General features: G+C 44.0%; 1 pseudogene across 1 annotated transcript; it reads right to left on the reverse strand.

The window, feature by feature from the left end:
* Window positions 1-10682: 10682 nt before the first annotated feature.
* LOC310778196 (transcriptional regulator protein Pur-beta pseudogene) lies at window positions 10683-13254 on the reverse strand (annotated as a pseudogene). Its single transcript has one exon. The product of its transcript is annotated as a transcriptional regulator protein Pur-beta pseudogene (transcript).
* Window positions 13255-13400: the final 146 nt, after the last annotated feature.

A 13400-nucleotide genomic window follows, 5' to 3' on the forward strand; every position in this document is an offset into this window, starting at 1 on the left:
CTACACTATGAACCATCCAGATCCCTGAGATCTTCAGGCACTGGTCTACTAATTGTCCCGAGGACCAAATCAAAACATGGTGAAGCCGCGTTCTCCCACTATGCCTCTCATAACTGGAACAAACTCCCTGAACACATTAGATCTGCCCCTACTCTGCCTATTTTTAAATCCAAGCTAAAGACCTTTATGTTTACTCTTGCTTTTAACTGCTACTAAACTACTGCCTCTCTCGGCCTGTAATTAAAAAAAAAGATTCCTGTACATTTCCAACAAATGGACTGTACATGTAAAAATAATACTGAAGAGTGCCTTGTAACTTATTTAAAACAGAAATAATGTTTCATGTTTGTTAATTTGAGTATATATTTTAACTAAAACTGTCGGCTGTGTTTTTTATGTGTTTTTTATATGTGCATTGCTTTGCTGCTTGTTTTTTCGATTATTTTTTGGAAAGCACCTTGAATTGCCTTGTGTATGAAAGGTGCTATATAAATAAAATTTGACTTGACTTGACTTGACTTGACTTATAAATGTTTAGGTTTTGATGTTTATTTTCTATTCAAGTTTTGCTTTGATGTTTATATGCCTTGACAAGTAAGGCCATGCTAGTTTAAAACCACGCTTAAATCCAATGTTCTCAATGTTTTTTGTTTCTTAGAATAAGTATATGTGTATTTCTAACATTACTGTTTTCTGCATTGACTTGTTTTTTATGATGTTCTCATGTTTTGGTCTTCCTTAAGAACATGTTGTGAATGCATTTACCGTATGCATTAATTTAGAATATTTTTAACCACTCAGTTCTGTATACCGTTTATTATATGGAATATTGTGACTCAAGATATGTCCCCCCCCCTCCCCCACACACACACACACACACACATTGTACAACCAAAGTTTCTAGCACTATCTATAGGGCTGTCCTAAAGTCGATTAGTGGAATGATCAGTCGAAAGACCTGTGAGTCAACAGAGATTCCTCAAGTCGAGCAGTCGTTTTTCCCCCATCTAAATTCCAATCTTAATTTAATCTGTTAATTTATTCTTGTTTAGATTTATTTAGGCTTATTCGTTTTTGAGAAATGGGCTAAAGAACTGTATAGCCTAGCCCTAGGCATCGGAGATGTCATTTCAAAGCAGCGGAAATGTCTTAATTTATACTGTTTAATTTGTTTATTCATGTAGGCTGCATGCTTTAATATTTAAAAGATGACATAAAATAAAAAACGGATGTAAGAGCTTAATTTAACAAAGAAATTATTCAGACAAATCCATTATCCAATAGCCCGACGTCAGCAATTCAAATCTTACATGATCATATACCGTCTCTTATTGATTTTTACATGCTGTTGCATTGACTGTTAATGTGGTCGAAAATATTATATAAAAAAAAAAGTGTTTAGTGTTTTTTTTAATAGAATAGTCGGATATCCGTATTGGACAGTCGAATCCGATTCGACTGGCACAATTCTGAGTCGAGCACAGCCTAGACCGAGACTAAGCACAGCCCTACTATCTGCTCAAAGGTCTAAATTCACACCTGGGTTCATGCATAAAATCATTTTAGAAAGGGATCACTGATGTTGGCTCACTGGTCATGTATGAAATCATACACATGCTTGAATGCATGAATCAATTCAGTTCAAAGATCATGGCATCTGTGTAGAGGTAAAAGCACTCGCCTACCACCGCAGAGATCTGGGTTTAATTACCGGTATAGCGGTACTTCCGGCTTGGTCAGATGTTCCTACAGACACAGTTGGCCATGTCTGCGGGTGGGAAGCTGGTGGGGTATGAGTCCTGGTCGCTGCACTAGTGCCTCCTCTGGTCGGCCGGGGAGCCTGTTTGGGGGGAGGGGAACTGGGGAGACAAGTGTGATCCTCCAACTCGCTACGTCCTGTCGCTGAAGCTCCCGCTGTCAGGTGATAAGAAGCGGCTGGCAACTGCGCATGTGTCGGAGGGAGCATGGTGCTAGTCTACGGCTCTCCCCAGATCGGCAGAGGAGGTTGGAGCAACGACCAGGGCAGCAAGGGGAAATTGACCAAGTACAATTGGGGAGAAAAATGGGGGGAAATCTGAAAAAATAATAAAAAAGAAGTTCTTCAAAGTCCAAACTTTCACTGAGACTCAACCCCAAAACATCCCAATTGTGGTGTGGCCATTGATAGGTGTCATTTACAATGGGGACATGTCCCCACCACTTTTCAACACAAAGTGATACCCTTGTGTTCTGAGAATTCTGGAAATTTGAGTGTGTTGGGAACCCTGAAGTCTTAACCTTTACACAGCCCTTTGAAGGTGTGTCTTAACCTTTACACAGCCCTTTGAAGGTGTGTCTTAACCTTTACACAGCCCTTTGAAGGTGTGTCTTAACCTTTACACAGCCCTTTGAAGGTGTGTCTTAACCTTTACACAGCCCTTTGAAGGTGTGTGAGAAAGTGGCCAAAATGTTTTCTAAAATGTCTTCACTTCCCAGCTATAAAACTCACATTGGTCCTCACTAACACACACACACACACACACACACACACACACACACACACACACACACACACACACACACACACACACACACACTGTGTGTGCTTTGAATGATTGTAGTATGAAGTTCACAGCACTGGGCACATTAAATGTCAATCCATGCTGGAACTTCACGAAGGCGGGAGTAGGGAAAACTCAACCAATCAAAGACATTTTAGAGGCAGTGGACTTCTTCCCATTGGTGCAGCCTGCCTGGGTTTGCATGGTGATACCCCAGTCTTTTTCATGACTGGTACCCACCAATGAGCGATGCTGAGAGTGGTGGCTCAGCTTTGTGCTATAGCAGCAGATTGGATTTGAAGAGAAAATATGTCAAAACACAGGTCAATGTTTCATCTTTTCATTCTCAAACACACAAATGTTTCTTTGAGGGTCCACTTTTTAAGATGATTTTTGTCAGTTTAATGAAACAAACTGTCATCTGTTTTTAGGGTTAGCTTGCAGCCTACAGTGGTTCTCAATTTGGGGTCCTTGAGGGGGTTCCCCCAGCAAACTGATCTCTTGTTAAACTTGAGCATTATTTCATTTAAGAAGTGAACACAATTAGAGAATGGAGAAAAATGACTGTTTTGATCATAGTTTCACTGTTATCTCTCTACCTATGCAATAGTCATGGAATTCTGGACAAAACTATATCGGACAATAAAAAACTAAATCTCATCAAATGGAAGTCCGTGGCCCGATGTGGACTGAATGAGGACTGAATGTGGACTGAATGAAGACTGAATTAGGGCTTGTTGATATGGGTTGAGAATCACTGGTCTGTTTCATCCTGCAGATATTTGACATAGCAACAGAAATATATACCATTTTCATGAGGAAACGGTGCCTTATTGTTCTGGACATGCATACAAACACGCACGCACATGCACGCGCGCGTGCGTGCGTGCACACACACACACACACAGAGACAGACAGACACACACACACACACACACACACACACACACACACACACTCATACTGTATCTGCACTTGTGTGCAATCTGAGTCCATTGTGTGCGTGCGTGCGTGTGTGTGTGTGTGTGTGTGTGTGTGTGTGTGTGTGTGTGTGTGTGTGTGTGTGTCCCTCTCCCATGCACATTCCAGGCACATGGCAACAGAAGCTAAATATAGCCCCAGCAGCCCGGCATCACAGCGGGATCACCACCACTCTCTCTCTCTCTCTCTCTGTCTCTCTCTCTCTCTCTCTGTCTCTCTCTCTCTCTGTCTCTCTCTCTCTCTCTCTGTCTCTCTCTCTCTCTCTCTCTCTCTCTCTCTCTGTCTCTCTCTCTCTCTCTGTCTCTCTCTCTCTCTCTGTCTCTCTCTCTCCTACAGACACAGCATTAGTCTCCTTACTTCCCCCTCTGTGTTACATCCCCCATCACTTCTCTTCAGCTCTTCTCTTCACACACTTTCCACATGAGGTTTCATCACACACACACACACACACACACACACACACACACACACACACACACACACACACACACACACACACACACACACACACACACACACACACACCCCAAAAAAGAAAATATAATAAAAAAAGTTCATCCTTGAGTCCAAGTGGATGTTTGAGCCAAATTTAAAGTAATTCCCTCAAATCGTTGCTGTGATATTGGATTAACGAACATCGGACGGACGGACAGACAGACAGACAGACAGACAGACATCCCACGGCTATCACCGGCAGAGGCATGAAAAAGGCATTGGACCATGAACCAAAATTGCTGTAGCACTTCAACTGTTCTTCCAACCAGGCCCAAAAGACACTCAAATTAAAGCTAACAATTTGCACTTTTATTGCACAGTCATTGTGTTATGTCAGCCAAAAAGTCTGCTGCTGTCCAAGTATTTGTGGAACTCACTGTGAGTCACTGCACAATGGAATAGTTCACTTGTTACTCAGGTCACATGCGTCAATTTAGCTGCCAAATAAAGTGTCATCGTTGTGATCATTGTCACTGTTACAGCCCATCATGGTGTGGGGTGTCCAAGGTGTACAAAAAAAGAAGAAGAAGCTTGATCACAATTAGCAGAAAGTTGATATAAGCAGATCCTTTTGACGAGTATTCCTAACTGGTCTTCTCAAAGTTGCATCTCTCAAAATATGTCGCTCAGACAAATAGAAATGACATTCCTAATGGTGGGGTATGAAGACATTGTAGAAACTCATTCAGCCGTGTTTGAACCTTAGTGAAGGAGGTTTTTGTAAAGGACCACAGTAGATAAGACCTTGTGGTCAGAGAGTCTGTATTGTGTCTTGTTCCTGCTTATCATTACATTCTTTAGAGCAGCAACTCCTCTCCGTGCCATTTCTCTCCTATGAGTAGCTTCCAATAGGTTTATTTGGATAGTCCATCAGAAGGCAAAAAAGTAGATGTTCAACAAAGTGTCAGGTGGCTATTTTCTGCATATCCACAGACTATGTAACCCTAGATCTGACCTTAGCCGAACCTTATGGCCCGTTCCTTTATCGCAAAATAACTGGGAGGTGGAGGCTAAATGACGTCACATCCGTTTTGTTAGCGTTCCAATTGCAGAAAACTTGAGCTGGGAAGTTCACTGTTGATCCCATAGAGACTGTAAAAGGTTGATGCATTTTGCGCATACAAACACTGCAGCAACATGTCCACACAGATAGAAGTTCGGCAGTGCTGCTGTGTGTACCGCTGATTTAATGAGACACAAACAAGACAGAAGTGCTAATGAACAGCAATTTACTACTATTATAACTACTGTTGTTGCAAGGAGCAGCCATCTTGGATCTTTGAGGTCGGGGCTGCTGAGGCTCCTACGAGTTTGGAATGGGAAATACCAGCTCTGGTGACGTCGCCATCCCAGCTCATGACCTTTAAACCGTAAGATTACCAGTTCCCAGTTATAAAGGAATGCATGATTAACCTGACCCCATTTTTAAACCTAAAGGCAACACTAACCCCGATCCTATTTCTAACCCCAAGCCTAAGACTAACCATACCGTAGCCCAGACATTGAATATCTTTAGACTTTTCACACAATTCGGAATCGCCTATCACTTGAAACTCAGCGGAGAGGACACTGACTATCAACACTGGACTATACAAATAAAGTGACCAAGATTTGTTCACCTAATTTTTATTTGCAGCAATATAAATAGAACAATTGTAAAATATAGTGTATCAATGTAATCATATTAGCTTGCTTATTTATGGGTGTTTATCGGAAAACTTGGCATTTTGCATTCTTGTATGTGCACATGACAGGACTGATATCAGTGAGCTCTGCTTTAGTGGATTTTAGGTTACCAACAGCTGACATATCCATAACATCTCCTTTAACTTTCATTCACACTCTATAAGTGTTGCAAAAATCAAATCTCTGCAAATGTCATCAAGTGATACAGGTTTTCAGCAACGCACTCAAAAGTAACTTTTATTGATAGCGAATCAATTTTGGTTTGTCTGAACGTGTGCAATCTGGCAAAAGCTTGAGTGCATTCATGATGATTCATGGGATATATGAAATACATGTGGCATCGGTCAGTCGATAAAATAAAATAAAATAAAATAAAATAAAATAAAATAAAATAAGATAGCTCAGCTTGATGTGTTCATGTGTTGGGTTGAGTCCCACACTCTTGTTATAGTGCAACATTATACCAGAAGGGGGTTCTTGTGTTGCACACCAGGCGAGCCTGACAGAGGGTTTTCAATCCAGAATAAGTAGGGCAGAATCTGCGCTGGAAGCCTTCGTTTTGGCACAAGCAGATTTGCATGGGACAAAGCAACACAGAATAAAAGAGGAAACTGATAGCAGGGAGAAGACACCATGATGAGGAAGTGCCAAGAAGCACCAAGATGAGCCAGAGCACTGATGACAGGCAGCGGTCTTCCAAGCTAAGGAGGGCCCATATGAACTTGGAAAGTGTAGAAAGGAAGATGCTCAGCTGGAAAGAATTTCAGAATATAAAGTTATGTTAGATTTGTTTATAAAGGACAAGAAGTCAGGAAGGAAATTACTATGGTGAAATTTGTGGAGCTAATCAAGGCTTGAAATTGGTACATGTAAGCCTTTATTAATTATCACCGGTGTTTTGTGGCAAAAGTGACCAGGCTGTTGTTGGAGCGTACTTTGCACCCTTTATTGATTATTGTTTTAGCGTTTACTTTGGTGTTTGTCTCCCCTCATTATGTTACAACCTGGCTCAAGGAAGTAACAAATGACGGAAGTCATAGACCAAAGTAAAAGTTAAAACAATAATGTATTAACTAAAACGAAGGGGAAATAACTGACAACACAAACTACATTAAACAAACAGAACAAGCTGCATCGGTGAGGAGGGAGAGAGAATGAATGGTCTTCAGGGGCACCCAATCAGCCTTAATGACCCTAACACCAGGCTCCTGCAAGACAGAGCCAGGAGAGTGGGAGGGTCATCACAAAAGCTAAAATCGTATCAGATGGGGGACCCCATGGGACAAAATCTTATCAAATGGGAGTCGGTAGACTAATCTGTTTCAGTTTTGGTGTCCTTGATGTGGAAAAAGTTTGAGAACCACTGTCCTAGCCCAGTTGTTCTCAAACTTTTTCATGTCAAGGACCCCTAAACAGACTGACACAATTAACGGACCCCCCCATTTGATAAGATTTTGGCCCATGGGTTCCCCCATCTGATACGATTTTTGCAGAAAGTGTATGAAACTCATGACCAAAATAGTCATACATTGTCATTGTACTTAAGGATGGAATTATAGTGAAAATAAAGTATTCCCTTTTTGTTGGGGACCACCTGGAACCCCCCCCCCCCCTAAGGACTCCACTTTGAGAACCACTGTCCTATATATATCCTAGGCGAGCTATAGTATAGCTAACCGTTTCTTCCTGCTGCATAATAAGCAAATAGCTACAACTAGCTAGCTGAAAATGGCTAAAATATTACTGACAAAGCCGTACTGAGCTTGAGGATGATTGGTGTTTGGTTTCTGAATATATTTAGGCTCATGTTAGTTAACATGGTTGAGAAGTCATTGAGGTCTATGATCTTTCTCCTCGCTGCTTCCCTAAAGACCCTCCCCCCCCCCCACACACACACACACACCCAATATCACAACATGTATGACCAACACAACACGTCATACACTCAAAAAGCACTGAAATGGAAAATAAAGAGGTGAATTCCTTGACTTTCCCAAAGCTTTCAATGATTTTACTATTTCCGTGACTTTTCCAGGCCTGGAGAACCAGATTTTGAAATTCCATGACTTTTCCACGTTTTCCATGACCGCGGTGGGAACACTGAAACTAACAGCATTCCCTCGCCGCTGACGAGATGCGTGAACAAGATGAATACAGTATGACCAGACTGGAGGCCTGTCTGTGGACAAACCCCTCCTGTTGAGACGTTGGGACATGGTCAGACGAGACGGTGTCACATCTGAACAGAGCTTCTCTGTGCACACTCACACTACCTGCATATTGGGGGATGTGATCCTATAGGAGGCAATGTGCACGTCCTCTATTGGGTGTGTGTGTGAGAGTGTGTGCCACGTGTGAGCAGATCCCAGCACAATCAAAGCGTTGTACTAGTGTGTGTCCCCCAGGCAATGAGGTCCTGATGGCACAGCTGACTCCTGGACCAGGAATGTCAGTCTGTCCAGGCCTCCCACATGTCAGCACAGCCCCGCAGCATACACACGGGTGCCCCAACAGCTGCCCGACTCCGGATTTACACAGCTACTGGGTGGGGTGGGGGGTGGGGGGTGGGGGGGTGGGGTGGTGGGGGGTGGGGGGGTGGGGTGGGGGCGCATTGAGAAGCAAGGAGAAGAGTCTCTATGCCGGGACTCGGGAGGGAAGAGCTACCGAAGAGGCCCCCGAGTACAGAAGAAGAGATCACTGCAAGGAGAGGAGACGAGGAGGGAATCCAATTACCCTGAAGCCTACCTTCTGTCCTCACTCACCTGTCTAGAGCTCCAACCAGTCCCAAAACAAGGTGAGATGTTTACAATCACCTCCTGACTGCCGTGAAGGCTGTGAGATGGGATTGACCAGGGGCTAAATGGCACATCCTTTTGAGTTTCTTCTGCAAACTGAACATGCTCGTGTTGCTGATAAGATACCCTTTCATTAACTGTTGAATGGACATGCTTGGCATGGTCTGACCACAGAGTGTACACACACACACACACACACACACACACACACACACACACACACACACACACACACACACACACACACACACACACACACACACACACACACACACACACACATTTCAGACAGCTGCTGTGTCAAGCAGGGTGTGTGTTAGGAGGGGCGAGGGAGAGAGGGGGGCAACTGTTCTACAGGTCATGCTCATACGTGCTGGAAGGACGATCCAGGGTTCCAACACATTTTCAATTAAAAAGTTCCAGACTTTTTGCAGACTGTGATTTCTTTGGAAGATTTTGTCTGGTCTTCAATATGATTTTAGACATCTTGCCCCTGCTAAATAGGTCATATCACTGTATAGATGAAGATGGTTCTTCACAGCCACACATATCAGAATATGTGAAATGATTGGCAGGGAGGGTGCGTACAGGATTTCCAAAATTCCATATTTTTCTCCAGACCCCACGTTCTTGACTGGATGTGATAATAGGAGCATCCCTCTATCTGAACATTATTCTTCACATCAACAAAAACTGTCGACTCAAAGTGGCTCTACAACATGAAACAGAATTGTGTGTATCGGACCTGAACCACAACATTTCTCCAATATTCAATATTCAAGACCTGGAAATGATCAAATTCATGATGTATGCTTTTTCAGACTTTCCACACGTGCGTATAGGAACCACTGAGATATATATATCTTATAATATGTCCATGATAGGAACCCTGTGAAAGGAGGATCTGATGTTGAATTCTCAGAGCTGCAAAACGCAACACATTCTCCCTGTCAGGATCGTCAACATTGACAGATACACATTCTTCATACTGACATATAGAGAAGAAAACCCCTTGTGCAGTCGAGAAGTGCTACAAGGAAACCACCAGCCACCAAAAATGCCACATATATACGGCTGTAATGAAGCCTGAGGAAGCTGTCAGCCAAACACGTAGCTCAGTATGATCTATTAAAAAAACATCTATATTCTTCAGCCAAACACGTAGCTCAGTATAGATCTATTAAAAAAACATCTATATTCTTCTGTTCTTCAGACTGTGAAAGCAATGCTCCTGGATATTGCTGCACTTCCCAGGTGTTGTTAATCTATCGCAGATCAATTGGATCATGGAAGTTTAGGCAAATATTAAAACAAAAACGAGAGAATTAACAAGATCAGTGAGCAAAAGGACAACTGCCTTCCACATTTGAAAACAGATAACTGACAACCGACCTTATTGTAATATGTGTTTAAAATAAAAGAGGTTTTCAAAGTGGGAGGTGGGCCTCCAAACTGTTTCAGGGGAGGCTCAGTTCAGACTAGGGGTGGGGGGGGGGGAATCAATACAGCATCTTATCGCGATATTTTGTATAGGCAATATATCGTATCGAATGCCAAGTATTGTGATATTTTATTATACGAAATGTCAAGTGCATCATGCAACATTTATGACAGGTTTTTATCACAGTGTTGGTCAGTCTGTCTGCTTGACAATCCCATTTTGCTGCAATACAAATGATTGAAGTGAGATGAACAGACTGGAAACTTTATCTGATTAGATCAAACAGATGTTGACAAAGTTTTTTCCTTGAGGGACATAATTTGCAGTTGAAAAAGGGTAATAAATCACAATATATCGCAATACTATCGTATCGTGTTAATATTGTATCGTGGGCCATCTGGTGATTCCCACCCCTACTTCAGACCTTTTCTTTGTATTTGGTACTGTAGACTGAAGTATGTCAAAGAATATCAGCCTATCTTGGCTCAATTGTTGAGTACCTATGGGATGGGGGGGGGGGTCAGATCTTTCCAAGCCTTGTCTGAGGGGAAGCCCACAGTCCCAGACTTTGAAAACCCATGAAATAAAATATTGGCAGTGATGCTCACTTCATCATGAGTGATTACAATAAGGTCTTCCTGCTCACCTGGGGGGAGAGAGAGTTGCAGAATGAATGGACTAATTTGGTTTGTATGAGGGCAGATACAGAGTGGAGCTTTAAGAATATAGTCACAACATAGGATATTGCATTTAAATTGGTTTTAATTAAGGAAGTGTTATACTTTCACTCTAGGAAAAACAAATGTGAAAATAAAAATAAAAACCTGGGAAGCTTCAGTCCCAGCTTTGTTTTTATGAAATTAACCTTTTATTTTAGTCTTGGAATTCCTTTACACTATACATTTTCTTTTTAAGTATTTCAAAATATCTTTTGCTGGTTTGTTCAATACTTTCTTTCTTATAAGTATAATAATCTCATTTCAATATAGTTCTCTCTCGGAAGAAAAATAAAGTCAAAGCAAAAAAAACATCCATCCATGCGTTTCTGTCCAGAGTCTTGGTGTGTTGAAGCTGTTGTAAGCTAGGCCAGTATATGGCCAGCTGCTGGCGAGAGAATAGTCTTTCAAACTCTGACCGCGGTAGAGAGGTTGATGGCGGCTCATCATCGACCCCACAGACAGTCCCCCGGCTCTGGGGGCAGAGCTGGAGGGTGTGAGAAGCTTCGGATGATGCAGTGCTCCCCCTCCATAATTGGCAGATCTTTGGACCAGAGTGGTGTGCAGCAGGAGCCAATGTGCATCAAAAAAGGTCCCGTATCTGTGTGCCTCATCCCTGGCGGGGTGGGCTTCCCCAGAGTCCTCTCTCTGCTGGTTGGTTTTCAGAGCTACCATTCTCACACACACACCATGATGCTTCGGTGCGTGAGGGAACACACTGCTTTCCCACTCTTGAGTGGATCTTCCCGGATGATGCAATGTGTTTACTTAAAAACAATAAGGGTGATACTTTGCAAATATTGCTAAGACTGTCAAACTTAAAACGTCGAAACTGACCCATTCTTCTTGTCTATGTTTGAATCGGGCGAGACTGTAACTTATGTGAGGTCAAAGCCTCGACTGAGTCTCAAGAGAGGCGCTTTTGGCCTTACACACAATCCTCTCAGTAACTTCTCGTAACATCTTGTAACATTTTGAGTAATCTTTTCATTTTAAGGGCCTGCGACAGCACAGCCCATGTTATACAGCCCCTCCATCTGTTAACACATCGAATGCAAACCTCCACAGAATGATGGCAGCTTTCTGTACATCCCTCTCAGACTCATCTGACTGACTTGCAAGAATCCCACATACATATACTGCCCCACAAAGGAGAGCCCTGGACTGAAACAGGAATACAATGGATGCTGGTTCTCTCCTTACACGGAGCAATGGAAATATCTATAACAACTGGGTCAAGGTAGACTCCTTACTCTTTAAATATAAACTATGTCGCAAATAGGAAAGATGTCATTGGCTTATTTTCTAAGTTATAAAAACCAATTTGCTGGTTTTAGTAGGTTCTTTCTTTCCTTTTTTTTTAATAAAGCATAAATCACTCTTTTTTTCAGCCAATGAGAAAAATCTCATTTACACATCCATGACTATCACTTTCTAATTCACACGACCAATCCAACCCTCAACACAAACTTCAGGATAATACATCAATAGTTCCCTGCTGCAAAATGTACTTTTTTTTATGCCACGATATTTTAGCAGGCTCGATTCGTCATGCACTTTTAAATCTCTCGCTTCTGCGTTGTCGCAAAGATACCCCTCTATCTGACTGCAGATATCTCGCTGTAAACTGAACTATCAGCTGTTTGCACAAACACATTTTCTCAGTCGTCCTCCACGTCATCCCCCTCGGACTCGTCTCTCCGGCTCTCGAACAGCTTGTCACGCTGTCTCTCCTGGATCTCCTTCATCTCCTCGGCGTATTTGGAGAAAGCCCCTCCGAACTTGCCCCAGGCTTTGAACGGGATGGTGATAGAGTTCCTGTAGCTGGGCTTCACCTCGCTCACCCGCAGGAACACGCCGTATTTGTTGGAGCCCACGTCGAAGAAGAACCGCTTGGAGTCCACCATGATGGAGGTGCCCTCGGGGAGCTCGCCGGGGCCGTAGCCCCCGGCAGCGGCACCCCCGCCGGCCAGCTCCTCGTCGTCTCCCCCGTAGTCGTCTATGAGCTTGGCGAGGGCGTCTCTAAACTCTATTAACCCCTGCGCCGGAAGGGCTATGGTCTGGCCGGCCAGCATGCCGCCTACCGGGCCGCCGACTCCGAACCCGGGGCCGCGGTTAACGGTCTGCCTGATGCGCAGGAACCTCCCTCGCTGGTTCTCCTTCAGGTCCAGGTAGTATTTGCGGTTCTCCCGGACGAGAAACTCGCTCTTTAACGCACGCCTCGGCCCTCCGTCCTCACCAGCGGCAGACTGGGCGATTTGTTCCGGGCTGCTAGGCCCCAGCTGGGCGTAGTGCTCAATGAAATCCCCGAGGTAGTCACGGAACTCCGCCGCCACTGACAGCGACAGGGTCAAGCGACTTTTCGAGCCCCCGGCCCCAACCTCGGCGATTTTGATGAACCTGCCCTTGTTGTTCTGCTTGACGTCCAGGTAGAAGCGCTTGTTCTGGATGTCCAGGCGCTTAGACGCCAACTCCTGGGTCTCCTGGTCCCGCTGGAAGTGCTGGAAGCCGCTTCCACCGCCTCCAGCCCCGCTGCTACCACCGCGTTCACTCCCGCTGTCGCCATCCGCCATCTTCAGCTCCACCATTCGGCTTCTCCCTCTCTCCTGACCTGCGCACTAGCTTTTTTGCGTGCACGCACACTGCCAGAGAGAGCGCGCGGCCCTCACGGTCATTAGGGAGCGCCCGCCTCCCGGACTGCTGCCATTGGCCCGTCCAGCTGCCACTCTCACATAGTGCACACGCT

This window comes from Poromitra crassiceps (genome assembly GCF_964638095.1).
Source record: "Poromitra crassiceps genome assembly, chromosome: 6".
In the NCBI taxonomy this organism is placed as follows: Eukaryota; Metazoa; Chordata; class Actinopteri; order Beryciformes; family Melamphaidae; genus Poromitra; species Poromitra crassiceps.